The sequence below is a fragment of the Brienomyrus brachyistius genome, chromosome 2, assembly GCF_023856365.1.
Source record: "Brienomyrus brachyistius isolate T26 chromosome 2, BBRACH_0.4, whole genome shotgun sequence".
Classification (NCBI taxonomy): Eukaryota; Metazoa; Chordata; class Actinopteri; order Osteoglossiformes; family Mormyridae; genus Brienomyrus; species Brienomyrus brachyistius.
This window is the reverse complement of record NC_064534.1, coordinates 39,997,954-40,010,258: the sequence shown is the minus strand read 5'-3', so window position 1 is coordinate 40,010,258 and position 12,305 is coordinate 39,997,954. Positions and strand designations below refer to the sequence as shown.

Below are 12,305 nucleotides of genomic sequence, written 5' to 3'. Positions count from 1 at the left end.
TTAAAACTGTGTGTAAAAAGCTGTCTCTTTATCATTAACAATAAGTTGTAAAACGTGAATGGGGAGTGACAGTCTTCAAGTTTGTGAGAAGATCGCGCCCTGGTGGAATAAAGGCACGAACAGCTTACAGCACCTAGAATTACCAGGAAGTATTTAGAGTAAAACGGTTTCTAAAAGCTGCCTTTATGAATGAGAGAAAAAAATATATATATATATAAAATAGTAAAATGGAAGGGGAGTGATAGATTTAAATTAATCGTGAAGTGGAGCGCCCCCTGTATAAAGTAAAAGTGAGAAAAGCTTACAGCACCTGGTATTCCCAGGTGGTCTCCCATCCAAGTACTAACCAGACCCTACCCTGCTTAGCTTCCAAGATCAGACGAGATCGGGCGTGTTCAGGGTGGTATGGCTGTAAGCGAGAGATGCTACCAAAAACAGCCCTTTTGCATTACACGCGTCTATACATGCCAGATAGTCCCATTGGATCCTACTCCTGGTTTTTTTTTTTTTATCTGACTCACACTGCAGCCCCACCATCCAATCGGCAGCGCCGGACCCACACCAAACATTCACCAAACTACTCAGCCGGCAGCCTACCACAATTATTCCATTCTTTCCGCATCCGCACACTTCCTTCTTTTTAACTCCTTTTCACTACCGCACAGGTTAATCGCCGCACGTCCCCCGCCGGCAAACATTACTCCTTTGCCTACTGCATGTAGGCTTCTCTTAACGACCCTCTGTTATCAACTCCGCTAACAGCCACAAAATCTCCGCCGCACGAAGCCCACTGGTAGCTGCTGAATCACATGCTTCCCCAAAACATCGCGCTGTCAGAACACTGGGAGCTACACACACCAACAAGTCCATACTGCAGGCTGCAGCCAGAACAATTTTCTACATTCAAACATCGACGGCCTCTTCTCTCTAAAAATTCACCAGACCGCTTCTACCACCAGCAAAGAAGTTTCCATCCCTAATTCCTCTGTGATTCCCACTAACCTAAACATTAAGCTGGCATTGAAGGGTGTGAATTACCCCGGCCAATCTGTTCTTTTAAATACAGCTTTTAGCAAGTTTTGAAAGGAGAAGAGCAGAACTTGCTATGCCAATAATATCGAGTCTTCTGTGGCGAAGTGGTTTTTGCATAGAAAACAAAGCGGTCAGTTGAAGAGGAATAATATCAGTACTTTGTTTAAAACTGTGTGTAAAAAGCTGTCTCTTTATCATTAACAATAAGTTGTAAAACGTGAATGGGGAGTGACAGTCTTCAAGTTTGTGAGAAGATCGCGCACTGGTGGAATAAAGGCACGAACAGCTTAAAGCACCTAGAATTACCAGGAAGTATTTAGAGTAAAACGGTTTCTAAAAGCTGCCTTTAGGAATGAGAGAAAAAAAATATATATATATATAAAATAGTAAAATGGAAGGGGAGTGATAGATTTAAATTAATCGTGAAGTGGAGCGCCCCCTGTACAAAGTAAAAGTGAGAAAAGCTTACAGCACCTGGTATTCCCAGGTGGTCTCCCATCCAAGTACTAACCAGACCCTACCCAGCTTCCGAGATCAGATGAGATCGGGCGTGTTCAGGGTGGTATGGCCGTAAGCGAGAGTTGCTACCAAAAACAGCCCTTTTGCATTACACGCGTCTATACATGCCAGTTAGTCCCATTGGATCCTACTCCTGGTTTTTTTTTTTTTTATCTGACTCACACTGCAGCCCCACCATCCAATCGGCAGCGCCGGACCCACACCAAACATTCACCAAACTACTCAGCCGGCAGCCTACCACAATTATTCCATTCATTCCGCATCCGCACACTTCCTTCTTTTTAACTCCTTTTCACTACCGCACAGGTTAATCGCCGCACGTCCCCCGCCGGCAAACATTACTCCTTTGCCTACTGCATGCAGGCTTCTCTTAACGACCCTCTGTTATCAACTCCGCTAACAGCCACAAAATCTCCGCCGCACGAAGCCCACTGGTAGCTGCTGAATCACATGCTTCCCCAAAACGTCGCGCTGTCAGAACACTGGGAGCTACACACACCAACAAGTCCATACTGCAGGCTGCAGCCAGAACAATTTTCTACATTCAAACATCGACGGCCTCTTCTCTCTAAAAATTCACCAGACCGCTTCTACCACCAGCAAAGAAGTTTCCATCCCTAATTCCTCTGTGATTCCCACTAACCTAAACATTAAGCTGGCATTGAAGGGTGTGAATTACCCCGGCCAATCTGTTCTTTTAAATACAGCTTTTAGCAAGTTTTGAAAGGAGAAGAGCAGAACTTGCTATGCCAATAATATCGAGTCTTCTGTGGCGAAGTGGTTTTTGCATAGAAAACAAAGCGGTCAGTTGAAGAGGAATAATATCAGTACTTTGTTTAAAACTGTGTGTAAAAAGCTGTCTCTTTATCATTAACAATAAGTTGTAAAACGTGAATGGGGAGTGACAGTCTTCAAGTTTGTGAGAAGATCGCGCCCTGGTGGAATAAAGGCACGAACAGCTTACAGCACCTAGAATTACCAGGAAGTATTTAGAGTAAAACGGTTTCTAAAAGCTGCCTTTATGAATGAGAGAAAAAAAAAAAAATATATATAAAATAGTAAAATGGAAGGGGAGTGATAGATTTAAATTAATCGTGAAGTGGAGCGCCCCCTGTACAAAGTAAAAGTGAGAAAAGCTTACAGCACCTGGTATTCCCAGGTGGTCTCCCATCCAAGTACTAACCAGACCCTACCCAGCTTCCGAGATCAGATGAGATCGGGCGTGTTCAGGGTGGTATGGCCGTAAGCGAGAGTTGCTACCAAAAACAGCCCTTTTGCATTACACGCGTCTATACATGCCAGTTAGTCCCATTGGATCCTACTCCTGGTTTTTTTTTTTTTTATCTGACTCACACTGCAGCCCCACCATCCAATCGGCAGCGCCGGACCCACACCAAACATTCACCAAACTACTCAGCCGGCAGCCTACCACAATTATTCCATTCTTTCCGCATCCGCACACTTCCTTCTTTTTAACTCCTTTTCACTACCGCACAGGTTAATCGCCGCACGTCCCCCGCCGGCAAACATTACTCCTTTGCCTACTGCATGTAGGCTTCTCTTAACGACCCTCTGTTATCAACTCCGCTAACAGCCACAAAATCTCCGCCGCACGAAGCCCACTGGTAGCTGCTGAATCACATGCTTCCCCAAAACGTCGCGCTGTCAGAACACTGGGAGCTACACACACCAACAAGTCCATACTGCAGGCTGCAGCCAGAACAATTTTCTACATTCAAACATCGACGGCCTCTTCTCTCTAAAAATTCACCAGACCGCTTCTACCACCAGCAAAGAAGTTTCCATCCCTAATTCCTCTGTGATTCCCACTAACCTAAATATTAAGCTGGCATTGAAGGGTGTGAATTACCCCGGCCAATCTGTTCTTTTAAATACAGCTTTTAGCAAGTTTTGAAAGGAGAAGAGCAGAACTTGCTATGCCAATAATATCGAGTCTTCTGTGGCGAAGTGGTTTTTGCATAGAAAACAAAGCGGTCAGTTGAAGAGGAATAATATCAGTACTTTGTTTAAAACTGTGTGTAAAAAGCTGTCTCTTTATCATTAACAATAAGTTGTAAAACGTGAATGGGGAGTGACAGTCTTCAAGTTGGTGAGAAGATCGCGCCCTGGTGGAATAAAGGCACGAACAGCTTACAGCACCTGGAATTACCAGGAAGTATTTAGAGTAAAACGGCTTCTAAAAGCTGCCTTTATGAATGAGAGAAAAAAAATATATATATATAAAATAGTAAAATGGAAGGGGAGTGATAGATTTAAATTAATCGTGAAGTGGAGCGCCCCCTGTATAAAGTAAAAGTGAGAAAAGCTTACAGCACCTGGTATTCCCAGGAGGTCTCCCATCCAAGTACTAACCAGACCCTAACCTGTTTAGCTTCCAAGATCAGATGAGATCGGGCGTGTTCAGGGTGGTATGGCCGTAAGCGAGAGATGCTACCAAAAACAGCCCTTTTGCATTACACGCGTCTATACATGCCAGTTAGTCCCATTGGATCCTACTCCTGGTTTTTTTTTTTTTTATCTGACTCACACTGCAGCCCCACCATCCAATCGGCAGCGCCGGACCCACACCAAACATTCACCAAACTACTCAGCCGGCAGCCTACCACAATTATTCCATTCTTTCCGCATCCGCACACTTCCTTCTTTTTAACTCCTTTTCACTACCGCACAGGTTAATCGCCGCACGTCCCCCGCCGGCAAACATTACTCCTTTGCCTACTGCATGTAGGCTTCTCTTAACGACCCTCTGTTATCAACTCCGCTAACAGCCACAAAATCTCCGCCGCACGAAGCCCACTGGTAGCTGCTGAATCACATGCTTCCCCAAAACGTCGCGCTGTCAGAACACTGGGAGCTACACACACCAACAAGTCCATACTGCAGGCTGCAGCCAGAACAATTTTCTACATTCAAACATCGACGGCCTCTTCTCTCTAAAAATTCACCAGACCGCTTCTACCACCAGCAAAGAAGTTTCCATCCCTAATTCCTCTGTGATTCCCACTAACCTAAATATTAAGCTGGCATTGAAGGGTGTGAATTACCCCGGCCAATCTGTTCTTTTAAATACAGCTTTTAGCAAGTTTTGAAAGGAGAAGAGCAGAACTTGCTATGCCAATAATATCGAGTCTTCTGTGGCGAAGTGGTTTTTGCATAGAAAACAAAGCGGTCAGTTGAAGAGGAATAATATCAGTACTTTGTTTAAAACTGTGTGTAAAAAGCTGTCTCTTTATCATTAACAATAAGTTGTAAAACGTGAATGGGGAGTGACAGTCTTCAAGTTGGTGAGAAGATCGCGCCCTGGTGGAATAAAGGCACGAACAGCTTACAGCACCTGGAATTACCAGGAAGTATTTAGAGTAAAACGGCTTCTAAAAGCTGCCTTTATGAATGAGAGAAAAAAAAAATATATATATAAAATAGTAAAATGGAAGGGGAGTGATAGATTTAAATTAATCGTGAAGTGGAGCGCCCCCTGTATAAAGTAAAAGTGAGAAAAGCTTACAGCACCTGGTATTCCCAGGTGGTCTCCCATCCAAGTACTAACCACACCCTACCCTGCTTGGCTTCCGAGATCAGACGAGATCGGGCGTGTTCAGGGTGGTATGGCCGTGAGCGAGAAAAACTCCCAAAAACAGCCCTTTTGCATTACACGCCTCTATACATGCCAGTTAGTCCCATTGGATCCTACTCCTGTTTTTTTTTTTTTATCTGACTCACACTGCAGCCCCACCATCCAATCGGCAGCGCCGGACCCACACCAAACATTCACCAAACTACTCAGCCGGCAGCCTACCACAATTATTCCATTCTTTCCGCATCCGCACACTTCCTTCTTTTTAACTCCTTTTCACTACCGCACAGGTTAATCGCCGCACGTCCCCCGCCAGCAAACATTACTCCTTTGCCTACTGCATGTAGGCTTCTCTTAACGACCCTCTGTTATCAACTCCGCTAACAGCCACAAAATCTCCGCTGCACAAAGCCCACTGGTAGCTGCTGAATCACATGCTTCCCCAAAACGTCGCGCTGTCAGAACACTGGGAGCTACACACACCAACAAGTCCATACTGCAGGCTGCAGCCAGAACTATTTTCTACATTCAAACATCGACGGCCTCTTCTCTCTAAAAATTCACCAGACCGCTTCTACCACCAGCAAAGAAGTTTCCATCCCTAATTCCTCTGTGATTCCCACTAACCTAAACATTAAGCTGGCATTGAAGGGTGTGAATTACCCCGGCCAATCTGTTCTTTTAACACTAGATTTACCGAGTTTTTATTCTCTGCTGAGAGTCCCAAGGTGTTTGTCACCCCTGCTGTGATTTTCGCAGGTCTTCAGCCCCATCCTCCTCCTGCTTTTGTTGTGCAAACACACCCATTACCTGTGAGGCCTGGCGCATTTGCATTTTTTACTCAGAGTAGCTCAAATCCAAGGCAGGCTAAACCTCTGTGTGTGACATGGAAACCTTCACAAAAGTCTGCCATATCTATACCAAATATCCCACACGCTGACTGACCTGCAAATATGAAAGACACACATTCACAAAATATATGGAAACACAAGTCTGTGTTATTTATAAAACAAATTGAGTGAAAATAGAATGAAAAGTTGCTAATAGAATGAAATGAATAAAATGAAAACATGCTAACACTTCAGTCTCCAATGCATGTTTGTATATAAATGTCATAAGCTGAGTGAAGTCATGGTCCATGGTTTTTGGCATGCTCATACACATACAGAATAAAATGTCATTTCATTTTCATTGGCCATCACTGAATTATAACACCAAAAGTGAATTTTGTTTTTGTGTGATCTCTCCAGCTTTGCATGTTTGGCTGTTCACGTTAAAATTGATGTATCCGTGCCTCAGTTCCAGGTTCATCTCTTCGTCATCTTTCTGCCTTTTGTCTCAGTGGTTACTGTCCCACACAGTCTGTCTATCTTTCAAAGTCTGTGTTTGCAGCGTTTGAAAACCCAGTGACCATCATCCCTGTATTTGGCAATGGAGTTCCTTGGCTAGAAGAATCGGAAACAATCTTCTTTTTCCTTTCCACCCTGTAGATGCTTTGTACAGAACGTAGGCATTCACGGCCACCAAGTCCAGCATGTTGTAAAACACAGCTACTGGCCACTTGCTTGTTGCTGCTCGTACTGAATACATGCGCGCCATTCTAAACACTGACGTGGAGAATTCCTCTCCCTGTGCAGTGTCCTTTGCCAATGGAGGAAGTTCACGGCAAACGTTATTCACCATGCCCAGTAAAGTGAAGCAGTCTGTGTGACAGTGACAGTGAGGTGAAGAAATTGTCCATTGTGACATTTCTCCCGTCATCCAGAAATGACTCCATCAGACTCATGACCACGTTCTCTGCCAGCCTTCACCAAGAACTGTGCTGAAAGTTTCACTCCAGGAGAACACATGAACATAGATGTACAGCTGTTCTCGACCAAGGTTCATTGTCCATGCAGTATATTTACATTTACATTTACATTTACAGGATTTGGCAGACGCCCTTAGCCAGAGCGACTTACATAAGTGCTTTGAGACTCTGCAATGAATTTCCGATGCTAGCTCAATAAGGACCCCAGCTACGAATACTATCTCTGAGAACGCCATTGAGTAGTGCAGAATTTTTATTTTATTTTATTTTTTTAAAACACACACCAGAAAAAGAGTCGAGTAAGAATATAGAAGTTCTACGTCAGGTATTTCTGAAAAAGAAAAGTTTTGAGTCGTCGCTTGAAGACATTCAAGGATTCAGCTGTTCGGACATCTAGGGGGAGTTCATTCCATCAATTAGGTGCCAGGACAGAGAAGAGCCGAGATGCGTGTCTTCCTTGTGCCTTGAGGGGAGGTGGGACCAGTCGAGCAGTGCTGGAGGATCGGAGAGATCGTGGTGCAGAGCGGGGTGTGATGAGGTCCTTTAGGTAGGATGGTGCCAGAGAATTTTTGGCTTTGTATGCGAGCATCAGTGTTTTGAATCTGATGCGTGCAGCTACAGGAAGCCAGTGGAGGGAGCGCAGCAAAGGAGTGGTGTGGGAGAACTTGGGAAGGATGAAAACAAGACGAGCAGCTGCATTCTGAATCAGTTGGAGGGGACGGATGGCGCTCAGTGGTAAACCCGCTAGAAGCGAGTTGCAGTAGTCAAGGCGTGAGATGACGAGGGACTGGACGAGTATCTGGGTAGCCTGGGTGGAAAGAAATGGACGTATCCTCCTGATGTTAAAGAGGAGAAACCGACAAGAGCGAGAAAGACTGGTGATATGTGAGGAAAATGACAACCGATCATCTATGGTAACTCCAAGGTTTCTAGCAGAAACCGAAGGACGGATCAGGGAGTTGTCAAAGGAGATCGCAAGGTCCTGGAGGGGGGATGAGTCAGCCGGGATGTAAAGCAACTCAGTTTTACTAGTTTTGAGTTTTAGCTGGTGAGTGGTCATCCAAGATGAGATGTCTGCCAAGCATGTAGAGATCTTAGTGGAGACATGAGTGTCTGAGGGAGGGAAGGAGAGGATGAGTTGAGTGTCATCGGCATAGCAGTGGTAGGAGAAGCCATGTGAGGATATAACTTCGCCAAGAGATTTAGTGTAGAGGGAGAATAGGAGAGGGCCAAGAACCGAGCCCTGAGGGACACCGGTGGAAAGACAACGTGGAGTAGATGTGGATCCATTCCATGTCACTTGGTATATCGCATCCAAGCCGGACAAATTTGGGATCAAGTTCTGGATGGCCACGGATTTGGAGACCAAATACGTCTGCAACGTGTCCCCTAACTTGGGAAAGGACCCCAGTCACCAGAAAAGGGAGAGGCTGGCAGAGAACATGGTCATGAGTCTGATGGAGCCATTTCTGGATGACGGGAGAAATGTCACAACGGACAATTTCTTCACCTCACTGGCACTGTCACACAGACTGCTTCAGCGCAAAACAACACTACTGAGCACAGGGAATAAAGTTTGGTATGAACTTCCTCCAATTTCAAAGGACACTGCACAGCAAGAGGAATTCTCCGCGTCAGTGCTTAGAAGTGGCAGTGTCTCCTTGACAATTTATGCACCTAAAAAAACAAGATTGTGTGTGTTCTGAGTTCCTTGGACCAAGATGTGGCGATCTGTGAAGGCAGAAAGAGGAAACCCAACACGATAACAGACTATAACCACATGAAGGTATGTGAATGTGTGTATAATTTTACATCAGTGCTACAATGTTTTCTGATATGTACTATACAGGCCTATATAGAAAGAAGGTAGAAAAAAGCAAATACACTCATGACTCTCTCTCTCTCTGCTGTTATAGTGTGGTGTAAATGTGTTGGACCAAATGGCGCGCATGTATTCCGTAAGAGCAGCAACATGCAGGTGGCCAGTAGCTGTATTTTACAACATGCTGGACCTGGTGGTGGCAAATTCCTACGTTCTGTACAAGGCATGTACAAGGTGGGAAGGCAAAAGAAGATTATTTTTGAGTCATCTAGCCAAGGAACTCCATTGCCAATTTATGCCACAAAAGGCTATGGGGACAGAGGAAGGCTGCTGCTGTGCCAGGACTTGTATGGACAACTCAGTGTCAGGTACAGGAGAACTGCAACAGAAACCGCAGCAGGTTTACCAGTGCAAAGTGTTACAAATTCACTTGCGCCAAATGCAGGGATGATGGTCACTGGGTCTGCAAACACTGCAAAGTTTGAAACACTCAATTTTTTTTATAAATAAAACAGACTTGTGCTTCCATATATTTTGTGAATGTGTGTCTTTCATATTTGCAGGTCAGTCAGCATGTGGGATATTTGGTATAGATATGGCAGACTTTTGTGAAGGTTTCCATGTCACACACAGAGGTATAGCCTGCCTTGGATTTTAGCTGCTCTGAGTAAAAAAATGCAAATGTGCCAGGCCTCACAGGTAATGGGTGTGTTTGCACAACAAAAGCAGGAGGACAATGGCCCAAGAAACTCTCAGCAGGGATGCTAGTAGGTGTTAGGCCCAGGGAATTTACGCAAATTTGCGTAGATTTGGCAGTTCTAGTGTTAAATACAGCTTTTAGCAAGTTTTGAAAGGAGAAGAGCAGAACTTGCTATGCCAATAATATCGAGTCTTCTGTGGCGAAGTGGTTTTTGCATAGAAAACAAAGCGGTCAGTTGAAGAGGAATAATATCAGTACTTTGTTTAAAACTGTGTGTAAAAAGCTGTCTCTTTATCATTAACAATAAGTTGTAAAACGTGAATGGGGAGTGACAGTCTTCAAGTTTGTGAGAAGATCGCGCACTGGTGGAATAAAGGCACGAACAGCTTAAAGCACCTAGAATTACCAGGAAGTATTTAGAGTAAAACGGTTTCTAAAAGCTGCCTTTAGGAATGAGAGAAAAAAAAAATATATATATATAAAATAGTAAAATGGAAGGGGAGTGATAGATTTAAATTAATCGTGAAGTGGAGCGCCCCCTGTATAAAGTAAAAGTGAGAAAAGCTTACAGCACCTGGTATTCCCAGGTGGTCTCCCATCCAAGTACTAACCAGACCCTACCCAGCTTCCGAGATCAGATGAGATCGGGCGTGTTCAGGGTGGTATGGCCGTAAGCGAGAGTTGCTACCAAAAACAGCCCTTTTGCATTACACGCGTCTATACATGCCAGTTAGTCCCATTGGATCCTACTCCTGGTTTTTTTTTTTTTTATCTGACTCACACTGCAGCCCCACCATCCAATCGGCAGCGCCGGACCCACACCAAACATTCACCAAACTACTCAGCCGGCAGCCTACCACAATTATTCCATTCATTCCGCATCCGCACACTTCCTTCTTTTTAACTCCTTTTCACTACCGCACAGGTTAATCGCCGCACGTCCCCCGCCGGCAAACATTACTCCTTTGCCTACAGCATGCAGGCTTCTCTTAACGACCCTCTGTTATCAACTCCGCTAACAGCCACAAAATCTCCGCCGCACGAAGCCCACTGGTAGCTGCTGAATCACATGCTTCCCCAAAACGTCGCGCTGTCAGAACACTGGGAGCTACACACACCAACAAGTCCATACTGCAGGCTGCAGCCAGAACAATTTTCTACATTCAAACATCGACGGCCTCTTCTCTCTAAAAATTCACCAGACCGCTTCTACCACCAGCAAAGAAGTTTCCATCCCTAATTCCTCTGTGATTCCCACTAACCTAAACATTAAGCTGGCATTGAAGGGTGTGAATTACCCCGGCCAATCTGTTCTTTTAAATACAGCTTTTAGCAAGTTTTGAAAGGAGAAGAGCAGAACTTGCTATGCCAATAATATCGAGTCTTCTGTGGCGAAGTGGTTTTTGCATAGAAAACAAAGCGGTCAGTTGAAGAGGAATAATATCAGTACTTTGTTTAAAACTGTGTGTAAAAAGCTGTCTCTTTATCATTAACAATAAGTTGTAAAACGTGAATGGGGAGTGACAGTCTTCAAGTTTGTGAGAAGATCGCGCCCTGGTGGAATAAAGGCACGAACAGCTTACAGCACCTAGAATTACCAGGAAGTATTTAGAGTAAAACGGTTTCTAAAAGCTGCCTTTATGAATGAGAGAAAAAAATATATATATATATAAAATAGTAAAATGGAAGGGGAGTGATAGATTTAAATTAATCGTGAAGTGGAGCGCCCCCTGTATAAAGTAAAAGTGAGAAAAGCTTACAGCACCTGGTATTCCCAGGAGGTCTCCCATCCAAGTACTAACCAGACCCTAACCTGTTTAGCTTCCAAGATCAGATGAGATCGGGCGTGTTCAGGGTGGTATGGCCGTAAGCGAGAGATGCTACCAAAAACAGCCCTTTTGCATTACACGCGTCTATACATGCCAGTTAGTCCCATTGGATCCTACTCCTGGTTTTTTTTTTTTTTATCTGACTCACACTGCAGCCCCACCATCCAATCGGCAGCGCCGGACCCACACCAAACATTCACCAAACTACTCAGCCGGCAGCCTACCACAATTATTCCATTCTTTCCGCATCCGCACACTTCCTTCTTTTTAACTCCTTTTCACTACCGCACAGGTTAATCGCCGCACGTCCCCCGCCGGCAAACATTACTCCTTTGTCTACTGCATGTAGGCTTCTCTTAACGACCCTCTGTTATCAACTCCGCTAACAGCCACAAAATCTCCGCCGCACGAATCCCACTGGTAGCTGCTGAATCACATGCTTCCCCAAAACGTCGCGCTGTCAGAACACTGGGAGCTACACACACCAACAAGTCCATACTGCAGGCTGCAGCCAGAACAATTTTCTACATTCAAACATCGACGGCCTCTTCTCTCTAAAAATTCACCAGACCGCTTCTACCACCAGCAAAGAAGTTTCCATCCCTAATTCCTCTGTGATTCCCACTAACCTAAATATTAAGCTGGCATTGAAGGGTGTGAATTACCCCGGCCAATCTGTTCTTTTAAATACAGCTTTTAGCAAGTTTTGAAAGGAGAAGAGCAGAACTTGCTATGCCAATAATATCGAGTCTTCTGTGGCGAAGTGGTTTTTGCATAGAAAACAAAGCGGTCAGTTGAAGAGGAATAATATCAGTACTTTGTTTAAAACTGTGTGTAAAAAGCTGTCTCTTTATCATTAACAATAAGTTGTAAAACGTGAATGGGGAGTGACAGTCTTCAAGTTGGTGAGAAGATCGCGCCCTGGTGGAATAAAGGCACGAACAGCTTACAGCACCTAGAATTACCAGGAAGTATTTAGAGTAAAACGGTTTCTAAAA

The 12,305-nt window shown here is 44.5% G+C and overlaps 4 non-coding genes and 3 pseudogenes across 4 annotated transcripts; all 7 read right to left on the bottom strand.

The window, feature by feature from the left end:
* Nucleotides 1-298: 298 nt before the first annotated feature.
* On the bottom strand, nucleotides 299-417 carry LOC125733596 (5S ribosomal RNA). The gene has a single exon (XR_007392936.1). It is a non-coding gene; the product is annotated as a 5S ribosomal RNA (ribosomal RNA).
* A 1,077-nt stretch (nucleotides 418-1,494) lies between these two features.
* Nucleotides 1,495-1,608, bottom strand: LOC125731517 (5S ribosomal RNA; annotated as a pseudogene).
* Nucleotides 1,609-2,685: 1,077 nt separating this feature from the next.
* Nucleotides 2,686-2,799, bottom strand: LOC125731516 (5S ribosomal RNA; annotated as a pseudogene).
* A 1,076-nt stretch (nucleotides 2,800-3,875) lies between these two features.
* Nucleotides 3,876-3,994, bottom strand: LOC125735522 (5S ribosomal RNA). Its single transcript, XR_007394817.1, has one exon. It is a non-coding gene; the product is annotated as a 5S ribosomal RNA (ribosomal RNA).
* Nucleotides 3,995-5,070: 1,076 nt separating this feature from the next.
* Nucleotides 5,071-5,189, bottom strand: LOC125736695 (5S ribosomal RNA). Its single transcript, XR_007395969.1, has one exon. It is a non-coding gene; the product is annotated as a 5S ribosomal RNA (ribosomal RNA).
* A 4,851-nt stretch (nucleotides 5,190-10,040) lies between these two features.
* LOC125731515 (5S ribosomal RNA) lies at nucleotides 10,041-10,154 on the bottom strand (annotated as a pseudogene).
* A 1,077-nt stretch (nucleotides 10,155-11,231) lies between these two features.
* Nucleotides 11,232-11,350, bottom strand: LOC125735521 (5S ribosomal RNA). Its single transcript, XR_007394816.1, has one exon. It is a non-coding gene; the product is annotated as a 5S ribosomal RNA (ribosomal RNA).
* Between the last annotated feature and the right edge of the window lie 955 nt (nucleotides 11,351-12,305).